Here is a 14,012-nt window from a genome sequence, read left to right on the forward strand (position 1 = left end):
CCTGGGCCCTATGGAAGTCAGACTATCCTCCACCAGGGCCAGAGCCTTTTCAGTGATGGTTGCGACCTGGTGGAATACTCTGTTCCTTGTGACTAGGGCCCTTCAGGATTTAACCTCCTTCTGTCGGGCCTGTAAGACAGAGCTATTCCACCTGGCCTTTAATTTGAAATCAGCCTGATCTTTTATTTCCCTTCTCTTCCCTCCCCTTTATGAAGACCACCCGCTCTGAGACCCCACAGCTAATTCTCCCCTGGTCTCCCCGCTGGCCCAAGTAGGACCAATTCAGCCAGCTAGCTCTGGGGATTATATAATGCTTATTTTCCCTAAATTGATTTCTGAATTTTGAATTGTTTTGTTATTCATGTTTTTATACTGTATTTTATGCTGCTTTTACAATTAAGTGTTTTAAATTTGTTGTTAGCCACCCTGAGCCCAGTTTTTGAACTAGGAAGGGCGGGGTATAAATAATTTTTTTTATTATCATCATCATCATTTACCCAGGGCAGGTTACAACAGATTAAAGACACAGGAATAGGGTGAGCCCTGAAAACACACATCTCAAATGTCAAAGGCCAGAGTAAAGTTGTGTCTTCAGCATTTGCCAAAAAATATATTATGAAGTTGCCAGACATAGCTCTGTGGGGGAGGGGATTCCACAATTTAGGGGCTGCCACAGAGAATGCCCTCTCCTGAGCTACCACCTGCTGAGCTTCTGAGGGCTGCAGAACTACCAAGAGGACCCCCTCTGCTAACCTTAATGTCTAAAAGATTATTCAGGGAATGAAGCAGTCTTTCAGATCTTTGGGGACTGGGTTATTTGGGACTTTAAATACTAATGTGAACACTTTGAACAGGATCCAGAAATGAACTGGCAACCAGGTACCTGATATGATTATTTTATGAAAGATACTTAAAAGTCATTTTAAGCAATGGTGCTTACAGTTTATACAACATACAATATATTTGAGATCCCATTTAATTATGCAGCATAAACTGATCATTTATAGAAATTAGTATTCTTGCTATTTATTAGCAAAAGCATTAAGATAAAGCGCTCTGCGGATCACTAGAAGAATTACATGATAATCTGATCCCTTTTTGATGCATCAAATATTGGCCAGCATGAAAAATACATTAAGAGAGGGGTACATCAATATGCAACCTCCATATATGGAAAATAAGTCACAACTGTTGAGGAACTCTGGTAGCAAATGACTTCATAGTATTCCATACCAGTCTCTCTGAAGGAATCCAATGGATGTTCCAGGAACCATCTACATTTGTCCTCCCTCATCTACCATAGCAGTTATTCCCAAATGAAAGAAGTAATCACCAGCAATGTGCCTGAATTCTTCTACATCATTTAAAATCTTAATGACTTGATCAAATAACTTTCCTCCCTCCACCCCCTTTTTGAAAAAAGAATCTTCCTATTAAAATAACCCTGGCTAGGAAACCCAGCCTTAAATCCATCTGTTATGTGAAGATTAGAAATTTCCATTCTTTAGATTTGTGTGAATTGTCATAAACACAATAAACACACCTGGCACAATTCCATATTATTAATGACTCATTTATCACCCCAAGGTGCAACTTGCTCAATTTAGTGTTGACCATAAGTGGGAAAAACAAAAAACAAAAAAACACCAACAAGCAAGAGCTTATGGTGATGTATACAAAGTCATTTACCACCATCAAATCCAGAGTAATAATAAAAAAGTCTCTTACATATGATTCCTCTATATTTCCAATTCATTGTGTTCATAATAAATCTATAGACTGGAGGTCATCCTGTTCCTGTGAGAAATAAAACATAGCTAACAGGGGTTAGCGTAAGTCAGCCTAATGAAGAAACCACCTACAGGAAGATGAGCAAGACATGCGTGTATAATCTCATATGTTTTCTTTTTCTCAACCAGCAGGATGACTAATTATTCTTTTGAGATGGGACAATGACTTAGATAATCTTCTCAGTATTGTCAACAAAGACTATGCAGAAAAATAACCTATTATGTATTACTGAAACCATATTCTCTAAGTGAAGGGAGTAGGAAAAAGCAAAAATATTTGGTGGGGCAGATTAAAGTTCTGCAGCTAAACTAGCTGCCTGTGTGTCACAACCCATGACCTAAAAGCCCACCACTTAATTCCAGGCATGTCAGGGTGGGTAAAGGGGATGACTTTGGTAATTAGTGAGAGAGACACTCTTCATATCTTACATTATTACTTCACTTTCTGTAGGGTCAAACTGTGGCAAAGATAATAGCTTCTAGGGCAGCAAGGAAGGAGACCTGGAACTCGGAACGTGGCATGGTGGACATAAAACTCTTAAGTACATATGCCCAATCCATTGTTCACAAACAGATCATGGTGTAGAAGTAGAATTGGTGATTTGGGGTGAATTATGCTGGGATGCCAATTGATGTTAGCAGTAGACCAACAAATGACATTAGTAGAGCTATATGTTTGATGATGTATGTATCCCAAATATTGAGGCAGATTAGGTTGATGTGGGGGTCTTCTTTGTTCTCCTGAGTCAGTGTGCCATTAACAAGTCGTCTCAAGGCAAATCAGGCAGTGCCAAACTTTCCAAGTACATCTGTTGCTTTCATTTCCTCAAAGACCTGCGACCTCCCTGTATCTCATTAGATATGGTGGAGAATTCTTAAGGAAATGGGAGAAGAAATTGATAGTGTTGATTTATTCATCCCATGTCTGGAATGGAAGTCAATCCATTTTCTGTCTGTTAAATATGTGTAATTGATTACATTTTTTAAAAAACACATTAAAAAAAAAATGTTATTTGAATTGTGTTTTCTTTGCATTGAAATGAATGGGGTAGAACAACATAATGACAACATTATTTAAGTACCTTTGCCACATTTTTGAAGAATAATAATGTTTTCAACAGAAGATGACCTGCAGCAGAACAGAAGCACTGCTGAATACAATGAATGCAGGGAAGAGCAGAAAACAAAGCCTTCTTGCATTTCTACCCCTGGAAAAGGTTTTTTTTATGAGGGAGGGGGAGGTGGCTGCAGGAGAGAGAGGAGCTGGGAATATTTCTTCCTATAAAATTATTTCTTTTAAAACGAAGAAAAATTGAGAGAAGAAGAGTGGCAATAGCTCAGGTTGCATTCCTGAGTGAATTTAAACTGGAAATAACAGTACCATAGGAGAAACGTGTTTCATTAGTTCACAGCAAGACAATGGTGCCTACAGTTGCCATAGCGCTTATCATATTTCATTAGGAAAATGGCCCTGGCTTAAAATTGCCCTTGAAAAATTAGAAAAGGAAAGCAACTGGATATCTTGTTATATAATCTCCAGATGACACTTTTTAAAATGACCCATCCTTTCTATCAGGTTTAAAGTAAGTGTGCAGTAGTGCATTGTTGATATTTACCAGGTTCCTCACTCTACACAATATCACACTTTGAACCTCATACATGGCCTGTGAAGAAAGGAAAGAAATTCATTGGTGGCTCTTGGATATTTATATGAAACCTCCAGGAACAAGCAAAATAATGTTTACTGCAGTAACTTCAACTGGGAGCTGAACCAAACCTCTGTTTGGCAAATGAATCTGTACCCTGAGCACTGCTGCACACTAATACTGACTCACACAGGAAAAAAAGATCCAAACTGAGTTACCATAAATTGTTTTCAAGGACAAAGTAAATTATTATGACCAATTTTCAGTATCCTAAAATTAGTGTCCATAATGAGAATGCTGACCTATTCTAAACCATACAGACACTCATAGATGTATAGTAATTGTACACATGAAGACATTGGATGCAACTCTTATCACTATATTCCTGTCATTTTAATGGTCTTGTCATTAGATACCGTAGTAGTTTTATATATTGTACTTGTGTTATTAATACTAATAATATCTACAGAGTATTCAAGATGCATAATTAATTTCCCATCACCGCCACCCGCACTATGTTACTGGAAAGAAAAATGCAGGTCTTCGCTCTTATATATTCCAAACATCTCAATACCAGGGACATAAATGCAAAAAAAGAGAGAACACAGTGAATGGAATACAAATCAACAGTTCAGTGACATAATTGTATATCCCTTTGGAACAATTTTGCATGACCTCTAGCAAGACTCAGATATATTATGGATTGATTTTAGCAATGTGCAGCTTAATTTTCCAATTCTCCCCTTTCCATAAAACAAACTTCAAGTATTGACAAATTACCAAGACAAATTTTGCTAGTTTTTTTTTAAATCATGTAATGTTTAATCATTGTTCCAGAGTATTTTTTTTTGGACGGGGATATTTTTTCCCCAGTTACAATTTCTGAATCTAATATTGCATATTTGGATACTTAACAATTCTTCTTGCAAGTGAGCATTTAGAGCAAGAAGCCCATACTGAAATATGAGTTTAGGATTAATGGGGAAATGTAAGTCTTTTCTTTGTGGAAAAGACATGATGGTATGTGACTCTTGAGCCCAGTGGGCTGGTTCAAATATAACACTAAATTTAATATTTTATTTCATAATATATATATACTGCTTGATGGGGGGGGCAGCTCAAAGCAGTTTTAAAAATCATAGTTTATAATTTAAAAAAATGACCCTAATCAAGCCTCTGGCTCTCAGACTTTCTCCCGCCTCATGAAACAACTGTAAAAAGAAGTTGAGAAGCTTTCATTCCCTATTATATTAACCACAACCTGCAATGTTGTCTGAACTTGACAGTGGTGATCTTGCCTATGGTTTGCTGAGCAAGCCAACTTGGAAACTATATTTCCCAACACCAGCTTGTTGAGACCACAGTATAGTGTTTGAGTGTATTTCTAAACCAACCTCCCCCAAGCTGATGCCATCTGGATGTTATTGGACTACAACTCTCATCAGCCATAGCCAGCATGGCTAGTAGCTAGGAATGATGTAAAACACAGTCCAAAATGGATAAAGGGGAAGGCTATCTTACATGATAGTCAATTTAAAATGGAAGGAAATGCTTCCAATCTCCTAATGGCCATGCCAGAGAGAAGTGGGAAGAGTGTCCCATCCTAAGGCTTGCTGTAGCTTAGCCGTGTAACACTAAACCACGGCTTTATATTATCTTTGTATTATCTTTCATTACATATTCTGTGCTCATTGCTATTATTTATCTAATCTTCATAAACGAGAGCTATTAAAAACTTTGTCATTAAACTCAGTGACTATTTTACTAAGCCACACAGAGGTAATTTTTACAGTTTTGCCTTTATCTTTCTTTTGCGTGTATAAACTTTTCCAATGAAGTTATTCCATAACTGTGACAAGAGGAAGTGCTTGTGTAACCCACTGCTTCTTAGAAGCAGTTGCAGTGGGTATGTTTTCCAGGCAAAGCCAACAGTGCAATTATCCAAACTGGTGGATACACAGGTGTTGTAGTGCAGATGCAGCCTAAATAACAATGCCGGACTGTGCTGCGGAGGTGAATATTATATGAAGAGATGATGCTGTGACAGAAGCTGTCAAGCAGTATTTTCTCACTTTCTATTTCTCACATGGTATTAAACCATGGCAATGAAGCACAAACACTGCATGGGGACAGCAAATCAACAATGAAGCGGAAAAGACAGTGACATCCTGTGACGTCTCTCTTTTTTAGTGATGGAACTCTCCAGCCTGAGAATGACTAAAACAAATTGAATTAGTAAGGCCAAAGTGGAAAGGACTGACCTCACAACATCAATAAGTAGTCTCTTCCATTTGGGAAAAGACCTATTTACATTCGTCCATATCAAAGAAGCACAGTACATTGCCTTAAAAAACCCCACAAAACCAAAATAAAAACTACTACTACAAGAGAGAGGCCCAATGCAGTAGAATGGTAAACCATATGCAGAACCTAGCACTTTTCAGCATTACTTGATTCCACTTTGAATGACACTGAAAATTTGTTTTACAATAATATTTTATGCATCTTCACAGCCATCTAAGTGTTACATGATTACTGTAATAACTTTTTTCTGGATACCTTCCCCTTAATGCTTATACAGTGTGTCTTTTTTTGCCATCAATCCAAGTTCGGACCTAGTGAATGATGATAGGAAATTTCACTTGCTCCCATAAAATAGTTGGACGTCTTCATAATTTCTTGATTGGCAGATGGGCCGCATCCTTTAAAAATACTTATGGAACTCTAATAGGCATCCTGTTTACAGTTCTCAGCAGAGACATGCAGAGAAGATGCTGGTAACATTATTTACAGTTAAAACTAGGTATGGGCAAGCTTACCTCATCAAAAATAGTAATTAGTTAAATTGTTGAATTTCATGCCACAGGATGTAATGATGGCCACTAGTATGGCGTAAAAATTGGGAGGAGGGACCAGACAAATTCATGAGCTACTAGGCATGATGGCTATGTACAACTCTAACATCAAAGGTAGTATGCCTCTGAACACCAGTTGCTGTGGAACATGAATGGGGAGAGTCCTATTGTACTCATGTCCAGCTTGCAAGTTTCCCTTTGACATCTGATTGACTACCATGTGAACATGATGCTGGACTAGAGGGGCCTTTGGTCTGATCCAGCATCACTCTTCTTATGTTCTCAGACACAGAAAATATAAATTAACTCATAACCAATCTTGGTTTAATTATGAAAATATTAAATTTCATTGCCAGGGCTCATGGCACATTATTTGACAGTAAACCTAGCAAATTTGACTTATGAATGGAGTAATTTCAGGTTTTGGCAGTATCACTAGTTAACTGAGCATGACTGCAGCATTAAGCTATGCTTGTTTAGAAAGACTTTTGGCCTTTAGAGGTTCACCGGGCCTTAGCTGATATGTTAGTTACTCTTCTGCTTCTTTTATATTTTTTACTGCCATTATTTTTATTTGCTAGCTTGTTCCTTTAGTTGGTTTTATTATGATTTCTGTTAGCCATACTGTAATTACCTTCTACATTCTGTGGCCACTTTCACAAGCAACTCCTAAGTTGGTTATTTCTGTTTCCCTATATCCATGCAATAGCATCATCAATTGTGTAAGCACTTCCTTTTTCTCCTCCTCCTCCTCCTCCTCCTCCTCCTCCTTTTTGAAAACTTTGAAATAACATGCCAGCTATTTTCTAGTGGAAGGAGAAATGCCTGAGTCAGTTTTTCTATCGAGCAATTGGTAAAAGATACGGCACCCTTTAATACCATGTCTGCTCTTAGGTACAGAAAAAATCACACCCATGTGATAATTTGCTGAAACAGACACATGAAAGGGGGCTGTTTCTCATACTGCTTTAATGCTATTAGTCATGGGGTGATTTTTAAGTATTAAGAGACAAAATGGCATTTGTTTGAATCAAGCATTTATTGTACCTTGCTATAAAAAATGTTGACTGAATTCTCAAAAAAATAGCTTCAGTGATAGTCAAATTGTCTCAGGCTTATCCTTCCTCAGCTGGGCTCAGACGGGTGTATAGTTGTCCAAGGTGATAAGAGACAATGATCCATGGCAGTTTAGCATGTGATGATTGATTATAGCTGTTTCACACTTTTAGATTGTCAATTTATGTCTGCAACCATCGCTTGGAAGTCAGGGATGGGGAACCTGTGGCCCTCCAGATGCTGTGGGACTCCAACTCGCATCAGCCCTTGACAGTGTAGTCAGTGAGCGGTCGGGATGATGAGAGTTTTTGTTCAACCACATCTGGTGGGCCACAGGATCCCCATCGCTGATCGAAGGCATGGTTCCATTTTGGGGAGTAGGTGATGTTTTGGGCCTACTACTTCCAAGTGCATGGGCACTGAATAAAATTCATGACCTGATTTTCAGTATTATTTAGAAACCGGTGTTGTTTGTTTATTTGTTTATTTATTTATTTGGCATGATCTGATTCCTCTTGAATGCAGAATGCTTATTTTTTGGCTCCAATATCCTATTTTAGAAGTACAAATGTAACAACAATATTTGCATATAAATACATGTTCAAACATAATCTGATTTAGGTGCTTGCAAACATTAATCTAGCAAACTCTTGTGTAGTGCCAATAGAAGAGTGGCAGTTTTAAATCCCAGTACTTTCTGGGTAGTATTTCTGACTTCATATTTTGCAGGGGTGGGGAAACTCAGATTTGGGGGCCAATGATGGCCCCCAAACCTCTGTATCTGGTGCTCAGGACTATCTCTATACTGCTACCCTTCCCCAGCTTTACATTCCCCTTGAGCGCTTTTGCGTGGATGGAAAGTGTCCTTGAGTTCTGATACTGCTTCTTGTCTGCCTAAATGTAGAGAGTTGTATGTGAATGTGTGATGAAACTAGCCTACTCTGGAAGTGTAAAATTTACATTCACTGCCCCAACCACATCTGTCTCAGACCCCACCCACCACAGACCTATAGTTCCCAGAAGGTTGCTGAGAAACGAATGTGGCCCTTGGAATGAAAAAAGGTTTTCCTTCACCTCTACATTGGATGGGGCAGCATTGACCTTCCACTGTCATCCTCCCCCCACCCCCGATACCGCTTCAAGTATTCTTTAATTGCCCAAGAACATATGATTATTGAAAATGATTAACTAAAGAACTATGGAAGTAGTACTGGAATCCTGGGAGTAAAGGAAGAGGTTCTGCTCCTATGGCACAGATCTTTTCCTGCATGCTTCTGCCTCCAAACCACACTGTCTGTTGTGGCACTTCATAAGAAATACATCTCCAGTTAGAATTCTCCTCAAAGGAGAGCAGACAGTGTCTAAAAGCAGCAAAATCATGTGCAAATAATGCCAATCCCAACCCACATTTTATAGGCAAGAGAGGATGTCAAACTGGGGAAATTACGTTGCCCCAAATTTTCTCCAACAAGACATCACAGCTGATTATCTGACTGCCACTAGTCATCACGCTGCAGCTGCTACCGAGCTCAGCTCGTCGGAACCAGCTCCCTACAACTCTGCTTAAGTCAAAACAGGATGCAGACCATGCTGTGAGCCAGGTTGGATTAGCCATAATAAGGAGGTAGATTGAGCAGCCTGTGACGAGTTAGACATGACTGGTGGTGCAAATCCATCTTTACAGGGGCTTTTGTTTGCATTGTGGTACAAGAGCTGCATGGGGTTTATCCTTCTAAGCAGTGGGGGGAAATGCATTGATGTTTTTGACCTCAACATTATCCCTTTGGTTTGTTTTTGACCTCCTAATTTTATACCCAAAGGATGCGATCTTGCTGAAACATGTGTGGAATACAAGATGGAGGGAGTATGGAGAGGAAATTCTGAGGCAAAGTAGGTTTGGGACTGTATATCAGGTGAAATGCTTTGGCGCTTCAGATGCTTCCAAAGCCTTCATAATTCTGCAGCCATATACAAATGACCCATTTGTTAATCTGAATTCCTAGGGTCCTTAAAAAAAAAATCTCTCTCTTTCTCTCTCTCTCTCTGTCACACAAACACACACATACACACACTTTACAGTAGTTAATTACACAGAGCAAAAGGGGGGAAATCAGTTTAAAACTAGGTATGGGAAGAAAGCTGACAAAAACATAAATTAGAGGAAGAACTTAATTTAAAAAGTGTCAAAAAGGATAGATAGTCTTAGTTCAATAATAAAGCCTGGTTCAGAAGCCTTCTATCTTTAAATAAAGCATCCACGCACTCGATTACCTGTATACAACCAATCTTTGATTTCCAATCTAGGTCTATTTGCTTTTTGTGTGATTAGCATACAAATGCCAAAAGGACAGAAGATGTGACTACATGGGTGGCGATTAAGACACCCTCCTGACTTTCATGTAAATGGCTTGTCAGCTTGGAAGGAAAGCTCAGTAAAACTGTTAAAAGATGTAAATGTTGTTGTTGTTTTAAAATTAGTATAGCTGAACGTTGGTAGGTTGTTTTATACCTTGCCAGGTTGCAGAGGAAGAAGGGGAATGGAGCACAGGATAATTCCCCAGAACCAAGTAGCAGATCTTGAGCACATGTGCACAGTGTTCCTTCTGTCCAAGGTGACACCAGCAGGAAAGTATCTATTCTGCTATAAGGCACCCATGTTATCTGAATGTCTCCATTTGAGGGCAGTGATGACTAAACCCAGCTATACCCACAGTATAAGCAGTCCAACAGCTGGACACCATAATTCATAGGATGTAAACTGTTGTTTGCTGTGGCTTTGGTAGTACAGGCATTTGTTCAGTTTAATAAAGAGTATCAGAGTATGTTATTTTTGTTTATTAGAGCAGATTTAACTTGCTCATATCTTTTCACATGTAATCTGCTCTGAATGAAGCTGCACAGCAAACACATTTATTTCGCACCATTAGGGGGCTCCTGGGCCAAGAGCGGATTGGTCCCACATGTACTGTAGAACCCCAGGAGTGGACGAAATATTTCCAAACCCTCTTCTATGACGACAAAGCTCAGCACAACGATCCAAGTGCCTACTCCGAGAATTTACCATATTGGCCTCCTGTCTCCATTGAGGAGGCGGGGAAACTAATTGTCCAACTGAAAAACAACAAAGCCCCGGGCATAGACTACATTCCAGCAGAGCTCATGAAGAACAATACCAGTTGGTGGGCTCCTATAATGGCGTCAATATTTACATACATCGATTCAACAGGCATAATCCCTGGTTGCTGGACAGAGGCAGTAATCATCCCAATCTATAAAAAGGGTCCTATGGCAGACCCAGCGAGCTATAGACCCATTAGCCTCCTTCCTATCCCCAGCAAATTGTATACCAAACACCTCCACATCAAACTAATTGACTGGATGGAAGCTGAGGCAGTTCTGGCAGAGGAGCAAGCCGGCTTCAGACAGGGCAGAACAACAATAGACCAGTGCTTCGTATTAGCACATCTCATTGACAAATATGTCAGTAAAACACATGGGATTTTATACGCAGCATTTATTGACCTGAAGGCAGCCTTTGACTCGATCTCACGAGTCAAACTTTGGGCTAAACTCAATGCTACCAACATTGACAAAAGATTACTATTCTTGATAAAAAGCCTATATAAAGACTCCAAGTTATATGTAAGAACCTCAGTAAATGGGCAAGTAATTGGCCCTGTACCAGCCACCAAAGGAGTCAAGCAGGGCTGCATTTTAGCCCCGGCCTTATTTAACTTATATATAAATGACATGGTCAAACACCTAACATCCCCGGAGTTTCATGCCCCCAAACTGGCCGAAAAATCAATTTCAGTGCTCCTCTATGCGGACGACGCGGTTCTCTTATCACGAACTAAAGTAGGCCTCAAAAGACTACTAAGAGAATTCTCAGCCTACTGCAGGAGAGATCAATTGGTGGTTAATCACCAAAAAACTAAAGTCATGGTTTTCGCTAGGAGACCAGACATCACAGATGGGAGATGGACAATCAGCCAATAGAACAGGTAAAAATTTTCAAATACCTCGGAGTAGTTTTCCAGTGAACAGGGGCCTGGGAGGCCCATCATAAATATGCTAGGGAAAAAGCATCTCAAAGCGCCAAAATACTGTCTCGCTTTTCTTTACGAAGGGGGGCAGACATATCCCAGCAGCTCTGGAGGTCTTTCAAGTGAAACCCTTGGCGCAATTACTCTACGGGGCCCAAATCTGGACGGGAAATCATTGCCGCACACTTGCAACGGTCCAGTCTAAATTCTTAAGACAGATTCTAGCCGTTCCACCATGCGTACCAAATGCGGCCCTATGGCTGGAGACTGGCCTCCTCTCCGTCAAGACCCGGACCTGGTTAAGAACATTCAACTATTGGCTTCGTTTAAATTTTAACCCATCCGGACTACTACCTTTAGTAGCACGAGATGCTCATAGAAGTCGGTGGTGTAAAGTAGTGCATCAAAAACTACTTACATGTGGCCTACAAGCACAGCATCTACTGAAAATGGGTCTCCCCAAGGCAAAAACCATTATTGATCAGCACATGAAGGATATTGAGCAGCAGAATAATCTGGCCTATATTAAGAAATTTAGTGCTTGGTACGCTTATCTGCCCCCCTCCCATTTTGATCTTCGGGCACCTTATTTGTCTACCTTTACCATTCCAAAACTCAGACGGGCCTTTACACTGGCCAGACTAAATATGTTACCCTCAGCTTTTCTTGAAGGTAGATATCAAAAAATTCCATTTGAAAACCGGCTCTGCCCCTGTGGAGCTGGCTATGTAGAGACTGTGTCACACATTCTCTTGTCTTGCTCCATATATAAAGATCTCAGGGACGAGACCATTACGTCGCTCCTATCTGCCATCCCGGGCCACTCTTGTGAAGCCAAATTGTTCTCACTCCTAGCCGACCAGAACAGCTCGACAACAGAGAAGGTTGCCAAATTTATCGAGAGAGCAATGAGACTGAGAGCTGTTATCTGAATGACACCAGGGTCGTCACCCGGATTCCTTGCCTAGGATCTTATGATTATTATCATTATGTTTTATTATTATTATTTTATTACTTCTGCCAAGTTTTAAGTACTGAGATTATTAATTTACCTAGGGTTTTAATAGGTCACAAGATTCTATGGTAACTATATCTGTAATGTATTTCTGTTGGTGTTTGTCCTTTGATGCTATGGCCTGTCGGCTACGCAAATAAAGTCTGTATTTCTATTTCATTTATTTTGCAGATAATGAGTCCCGTTCCATGCCCAATAAGCATGGGACGCCTTTGCCTGGCGGTGCTGTGGCCCATAGATTGCAACAAAATACTGGGCAAGGTGTTTTTGATGGGCTCATAGGCAAAAGCTGTCCCATGATCCCTTGCTGCAGAGGGGAGGGGAAAGCCACTTTGCTTTGAGAGCTTCCTGTCTACCTATCTTCGGGTTAGAGCCTTCAGTGAGCAATTTTGGGTCACTGATTGACAGGGCCAGAAATGTTTTTTTTCTCCCTCTCGACCTGATTGACACTTGGTTGGGTTGGGCTTTTTTCGCCTTTTCCCTCAGGGAAATTATGGCCTTCCTTTGTTAGGTGGAGGAACATTGTTTGTATGAGGGCAGAAATGGCATTGGGCAAGATCAACATAGTATAGGGGGGGCATAAGGGGCCTGAGGGGAGGATTGACCATGGCAAACGCAAGCTCAGGTTGAGGTGTCTGCCTGGTTGGAATCTTCACCCTGGTCCCCCAGTGAGACCTTGCTTGCTTGGGTTTCAGCACAGCAAGGTTCAGCACTGGCCGAGTCCCATCATACAGGTTGGGAGTGATCCAAACCCAGCGCATCCATTCCATTAACGTGGGGTTTATGGAATGATGAACGGATCCTGGGACCCAATGCCATGCCAACACTTGCCCTGCCTGCTTCTGTCAATAAAGTTTTGGCCTGATTTTATCCCATCACTGTTGTCAGTCTGGTTATTTTGCTGCTCTCATGGGTCACATAATGCACCTGCCTGGGCAAAAGGCACCTATCCTCGCAGTTCCCATTCTCCACAAGGGATATCATCACCTGTTCTGCTTAACACATTTCAGAACAGACCTAGTCTCTAGTGGAGTAGGAGAGCTGAAAATAATGCCAATATATTCCGCATCTGGCAACTAATACATCCCTTGTGTTTCAGATAGTACACAGATAGATCACACATTGTCTTCCTTAACTGAATGATGAAGATTATGCTGGGTCTATTGTTGGAGCCCCAGCTCCTTAAGAGAGCCTGCTGGTGCAGGCACCTGCCATGGTTTCCTGGCTATGGGCATATCTGGTAGTGGTGGGTAGTCATTTTTTTCACTCCAGAGCATTGTGGGAAAGGAAAATGGCCACCCACCATTACTGTCAGCTAAGCCCATAACTAAGAGCCTACTGAGGTAGAAGGGGGCCATCAAATAACATTTTGTCAAGGTTCCCCTCAAACATGAGGATGGTCCTGGATGTAACTGCTCAAAACCCTTCAAGTTCTGAAGATGTGATGCTCAGTGTGTTCATGTCCAAAGATGCAAAAAAGAAAAGAAAAGAAGAAGCAGAACTGAAAAGGATTCAGAAAGTGCAATCTTTCTCACCAGCCATAAGTAAGCCTTGATCACTTCTACAGAATGCTGTTTCAGCTCTGTCTTTCCTAATCCTTTGAG

At 40.6% G+C, this 14,012-nt stretch overlaps 1 protein-coding gene across 8 annotated transcripts in view; it reads left to right on the forward strand.

The window, feature by feature from the left end:
• Nucleotides 1–14,012, forward strand: part of ST18 (ST18 C2H2C-type zinc finger transcription factor) — a 185,699-nt gene that overhangs the window by 29,109 nt on the left and 142,578 nt on the right. The window lies entirely within an intron of this gene.

The sequence above is a fragment of the Podarcis tiliguerta genome, assembly GCF_965153285.1.
Source record: "Podarcis tiliguerta genome assembly, chromosome: 7".
In the NCBI taxonomy this organism is placed as follows: domain Eukaryota; kingdom Metazoa; phylum Chordata; class Lepidosauria; order Squamata; family Lacertidae; genus Podarcis; species Podarcis tiliguerta.